This window comes from Cebus imitator, unplaced genomic scaffold, assembly GCF_001604975.1.
Source record: "Cebus imitator isolate Cc_AM_T3 unplaced genomic scaffold, Cebus_imitator-1.0 Scaffold8, whole genome shotgun sequence".
Lineage (NCBI taxonomy): Eukaryota > Metazoa > Chordata > Mammalia > Primates > Cebidae > Cebus > Cebus imitator.
This window is the reverse complement of record NW_016107323.1, coordinates 6937194-6943367: the sequence shown is the minus strand read 5'-3', so window position 1 is coordinate 6943367 and position 6174 is coordinate 6937194. Positions and strand designations below refer to the sequence as shown.

The following is a 6174-nucleotide window of genomic DNA, read 5'->3' as shown; positions in this document are numbered from 1 at the left end:
CAGCTACTCAGAAGGCTGAGGCAGGAGAATTGCTCGAACCCGGGAGGCAGAGGTTGCAGTGAGCCGAGATCATGCCACTGCACTCCAGCCTGGGCAGCAAGAGCGAAACTCTATCTAAAAAAAAAAAAACGGAAGAAAGAAAAGTTGATCCCATCATCACCCAAACCCTTCTCTGCGCATGAGAGGAGAGGCTGCTTACTCTGACCAGAAGCATGTCCTGTAGTTAATTCTTACCCTGAGGAAGGGACTGGCTCTTGCTCCAACTTAGCCTTTTGTTCTTTGAGAGTGAATTCTCTGAGAGCTTCTGGTGAGTTGCAAACTGCTTGGGGTAACATCCTAGCTTCCCATAGTTGGCAGTAGACACTCATAAAACATTAGCTAAAGCAGCAGAGTTCAGTCAAACCCAAGAGCAATCTTATTCTTGCCATTAGTTCAAGAAAGTTTGGGACTTTTCTTCACACCTTGCACAACCAAAACATGTTCAAGGGATGCTGTACTGTGTAGTCTTTTCTCTGTTTTCTTCTTCCACACAGACATGCATCTGGGCCTTTGTATTCCCTTTGGTAGTCCTTACACTGCTGGGCCAACTTCCCTTTTCTCTACCCTTTTTTATAGGACTCACACATCTCCCAGTGTCCTTATTTCCCACTAGGAAAGAGGGGAATAATCCATGTTTATTGAAAGATAAGAGTTAGTTTTCCTGGAAGGACTGCTGGAAGCTCCTTGAGAAAAAGAGAAACCTGCATAAATTTTTAGCCTCCTTCTGTAAAAACTGTATAATGATTTAGCTTATTCCTCCCTCCTTTCCTAGGCATCCTCTTCATACCACACCTTTTGGACCTCACTAGATATAAGCACAGTCACTTTGCTCAGGACCATAGTCTTGGCAGTAAGTGACTTCATATTTAATTACAGAAAGCAAAGTGTCCCTTGGCTTTCCAAAGTACAAGGGTTTTTTTCGTTTGTTTGGTTTTGGTTTTTTTTTAGACATTGTCTCGCTCTGTCACCCAGGCTGGAGTACAGTGGCACGATCTCAGCTCACTACAACCTCTGCCTCCCAGGTTGAAGCGATTCTCCTGCCTCAGCCTCCCAAGTAGCTGAGATTACAGTCATGTGCCACCATACCTGGCTAATTTTTTTGTATTTTTAGTAGAGATGGAGTTTTACCATGTTGGCCAGGCTGGTCTTGAGCTCCCGACCTCAAGTGATCTACCTACCTCAGCCTCCCAAAGTGTTGGGATTACAGGCGTGAGCCACCTTTCCCAGCCAAAGTACAGTTTTTGACTGCATTTAATGCAATTGTGATACAATAATACTTCCTTCCCAAGGACCATGACCCCATTTGTCAATGTGCTTCACTTTTCATTTCCTCTAGTTCAGAAGTGCTGTGCTTGTATTTCAAACTAAAAATTGTGCCTTATATTGCTGTCTCTGATAGTTGTCAGAAATATAAATATCTGCCCTGAGGCCATTTCAGGCTTCAAAGATGCAATATGGTACTTGGTACAATTGGGAAGTTTCTTTTTTTCCTTTCTTTGTTTAAAATGTACAAATTAATTGGACAGCATATTTCATGATCTGATATTTTTTTAAGACCATAGGCCAGGCATGGTGGCTCATGCCTATAATCCCAGCACTTTAGGAGGCTGAGGTGGGCAGATCACCTGAAGTTGGGAGTTGGAGACCAGCCTGACCAACACAGAGAAACCCCGTCTCTACTAAAAATACAAAATTAGCTGGGTGTGGTGACTCATGCTTGTAATCCCAGCTACTCAGGAGGCTGAGACAGGAGAATCACTTGAACCTGGGAGGTGGAGGTTGTGGTGAGCTGAGATTGCATCACTGTACTCCAGCCTGGAGTGAAACTCTCTCAAAAAAAATAAAAATAAAAACAAAAACTCCGCCGGGCGTGGTGGCTCATGCCTGTAATCCCAGCACTTTTGTAGGCCGAGGTGGGCAGATCACCTGAGGTCAGGAATTTCAGACCAGTCTAACCAACATGGTGAAACTCCATCTCTACTAAAAATACAAAATTTGCTGGGTGTGGTGGCACATGCCTATAATCCCAGTTACTCAGGAGGCTGAGGCAGGAGAATTGCTTGAACCCAGGACGCAGAGGTTGCAATGAGCCTAGATTGCACCATTGCATTCCAGCCTGGGCAACAAAAGTGAAACTCCACCTCAAAAAGAAAAAGGTATTTTCTGTGAAAGATATGAAGGGTTTGGGGGTTCTTTCTTTGTTTCTTTCTTTCTGTCTTTGCCTGTCTTTCCCCTTCTTTCCCCGTCTTTCTGTTTTTCTTCTTTCTGCCAGGCTGGAGTGCAGTGGTGCGAACTCAGCTCACTGCAACCTCTGCCTCCTGGGTTCAAGCTATTCTCCTGCCTCAGCCTCCCAAGTAGCTGAGACTACCAGTACATGCCGCCACACCCAGCTAATTTTGAATTTTTAGTAGAGATGGGGTTTCACCCATTGGCCAGGATGTTCTCAATCTCTTGACCTTGTGATCCACCCACCTCGGCCTCCCAAAGTGTTCCTTTCTTTTTGGTTTTCTAAGCTCATCTCTGGAAGACCACAGTGCTTACCCATGATCTTCCTGTTATAGACCTCAGGGAGCCAAACTCACTGACTGTTCATAAAGCCAGATCAACACAAGGCAGTAAGAGAAGCAGAACTACTTATTGGTAGAAGATATAAACAAAGGGATCATCAAAGTTGTAGATTCTATGGAAATTAGCTTTACAGACTCCCCATATGGTTCCAAGCCAACATTTAATCATTTGCCAGATGGATTTGAGGGGCTTCAGGATGCACGAGTTCATAGTGAATTTTAGGAGCCCATAGCAAGTGTCTTGTATTTGAATGGCTGGGAACTGAGCAGAGCATGTGTGGAGGTGTGGATGGAAGACCTCAACCGACAGAGGAGAACATGTGCCCTGCCTGGGAGCAGAAGGAGAGTTTATGGGGATAGCAAACAAAGTGTGGCGTGAATAAGGGGGATTCCTCCACGTGGGGCCAGCTGCCTTGCCCGTACCTACAGAGTGACAGTCAGGCTTTATGGAGACTTTTTTTTTTTTTTTTTTTTTTTTGAGATAGGGTTTAGCTCTGTCACCCAGGCTGGGGTGCAGTGGCGCAATCTCATCTCACTGCAACCTCTGCCTTCTAGGCTCAAGAGATCCTTTCACCTAAGCCTCCAGAGTAGTTGGGGCTATAGGTGTCCACTACCACACCCAGCTAATTTTTGTACTTTTAGTAGAGATGACATTTCACCATGTTGCCCAGGCTGGCCTCAAACTCCTGGCCTCAAGTGATCTGCCCACCTTGGCCTCCAACGTGCAGGCGTGAGCCACCACGCCTGGCCGTGTAGACCTTCTTAGACCAGTTTACTCAAAAGTAGCCATTCTTTTGGATGAAGCTACAGGGTCTCCATATGTTTAAACAAAGTTCTTGGTTTATATCTGTGTCCTTAGCCACATTTTATTGCAGCATCAATAAAACTCCTTAGTTACATGCTTTGATTAACTTGGATGAAATTCAAGGAGTAAAGCTAGAAATAGCTCACATTTATATTTTACAAGGTAATTGGTTTAGATTTTAACTTAGCCTCCATTGATATCTGTGCCAAAGAAATTCTCAAACATTATGGGTAAAATAAATACCGAGGGAATAGTTTTCATGAAATACTCAGAACACAGTCCCGCTCAAAGGAATATAGTCACCTTCAAATTTTGTCACCTTAGAAGATCCTTTTTAGCAGTGCTGCCATTTGTTCAAAACATTTTTAGGATTCCTCTTTTGAATCTATATCCCAATTATTATCTCCACAGTTGTACCAAATCTTTATATTTTAAGGGGTAGATTTGAGTCCAGACATGAACTATTGGAGCTAGCAGAAGGCAGACCTGGTGCTTTGTCCTGTTTTTCTGCAGACTTTATGGCCTTTGGCAGGCCACCCAGCTTTTTTGGCCCTTCATTTTCTCATATGGGGTTTAATCTGAACGTGGCTTCCAATACTGAAGGTCTGTGGTCATATAAGTGCTGGCGTGTCTTTTTGTTTGTTTGTTTCTGAGACAGGGTCTCACTCTGTTGCCCAAGCTGGAGTACAGTGGTGTGATCATGGCTCAATACAACCTTGAACTCCTGGGCTCAAGCAGTCCCCTCAGCCTCCTGAGGAGCTGGGATTACAGGTGCATGCCACCATCCCTGGCTGATTTTTTTTTTTTTTAATGTTGCTCAGGCCGGTCTCAAATTCCTAGCTTTGAGCATTCATCCTGCCTCAGCGTGCCAAAATACAGGAATTACAGGCATGAGCCACTACGCCCTGCCTGTATTTTAACTGTATTTCATTATGTTACAAATTTGAGAACTAAATGAGGGTGTGTTGCCTTGCATGTCTCTGTTAGTTTGTACCAAGAATCTGATTACGGAGTAGCCACTGAGCTAAGAAGAAAATGGTGCAAAGAAGGAAAGAAGCCATTTCTGGATCCAGTGTTCATCTTTTACTAAATTTTCACTAGAGAGTTGGCCCCTGTACCAAATGAGATTTGGGGTGTGAAGGCCAGTAGCCTAACAGGTAATGATTCCTGGGGAAGACTCCTGAGAAGGGTCTCATGTTACAAACTCATGAGGGTCCCCTCTTCTTTCTTATAGGCATCCAGGCTGGAGAAGCAGAACAGCACACCTGAGAGTGACTATGACAACACTCCCAACGACATGGAGCCAGATGGCATGGGGTACATCTGCAGGACATACACGCCAGGGGAGGGGCTCCCCAGGGCCAGAGACCTGGCAGTCCTGGGCCAGCAGAAGCAGTTCACCACCCACACCCCTTTCCTCTATTTTCAGACTCATAAAGTCTTAAAATATTCAAGCATATGCTCATAGTTTACTTGTCTTGTCATCTCACATTATTGCCGAAAGGCCTTTTTCTTTGTACCAGCACATTATGTATCTCTAGCTATCTGAAGTATATTTAAAGTCATTACCCCACTTCATCATGAAGACAACATTAGGTTACATTCTGCATTTGAACCCAAGGAGTTGGCCCTCGGGGATGGCTTTATAACCACACACCCTCCCTGCTCCAGGTATTTCCCTCCTTTTTCCCCTCCTTCACCCTTCCCATGAGAGTCAACACTTCCAACTCTATGGTAGAATGAAATAGCAGATTTTGGAGCCTTACCTTGAGTCTCCTGCTAGACAGGATAAAGGAAACGAAGAGACCAGCCTGCATTCAGCTGGCATTCAGCCAGTGCATACAAAGTGGCTCCTAGAAGCAGAGGAGCAGCTGATAAGCCCCTGCTGTGTTTAACTGCATCTTTAATGTTCACAGGTCAAGCCGAAAGGGACGGCAAAGAAGTATGGTATGGCCAGGCGATGGCTTGGTACCAGACGCAGCAGACCCCCATGTGGCCCCAAGCCCCACTCTCCCTAGCACTGAAGATGTCATCAGGAAGACTGAACAGATCACCAAAAACATACAGGAGCTCTTAAGAGCAGCCCAAGAAAATAAACATGACAGGTAAGCAGGACTGAAGACCATGCTTTGGGAGAGCATGTGCTATATACCCAGAAGGGGATGCTGCCCACATTCTCAATGACAGCTGTTCCCAGCATGCTGACTTCAAGTTTTCAAGGTCATTGAAAACTTAAGTCTACATAACAGGCTTAAGAACAACGTCAAGTTTGGTTTGGTTTGTCTTGTTTGATTTACATAGTATTTTCTTTTTTTTTTTCATCTTGTTATGGAGCTCCAAAAATAAATGCCTCTACAAATAGGATTGTGGCAATATTTAGGGTGGCGACAGTGCTAGTTCTAGGTGGAGGGGGCAAGGGCTGCCTTACACCTCACTTCCAGCCACAGCTACACCCTGGCTTGACTAGGAACAAGGCTGCTGACACAAACGGTATCCTGGGCTGGGCACAGTGGCTCACACCTACAGTCCCAGCACTTTGGGAGGTCAAGGCGGGTGGATCATCTGAGGTCAGGAGTTCAAGACCAGCCTGGCCAACATTGTGAAACCCTGTTTCTACTAAAAATACAAAATTGCTGGGCGTGGTGGCACATGCCTGTAATCCCAGCTACTCAGGAGGCTGAGGCAGGAGAATTGCGTGGACCTGGAGGTTGCATTTAGTCAAGAACACGCCATTGCACTCCAGCCTGAGCAACAAGAGCGAAA

The 6174-nt window shown here is 45.2% G+C and overlaps 1 protein-coding gene across 5 annotated transcripts in view; it reads left to right on the top strand.

Moving 5' to 3' along the window:
• Window positions 1–6174, top strand: part of GIT2 (GIT ArfGAP 2) — a 72259-nt gene that overhangs the window by 60508 nt on the left and 5577 nt on the right. The window lies entirely within an intron of this gene.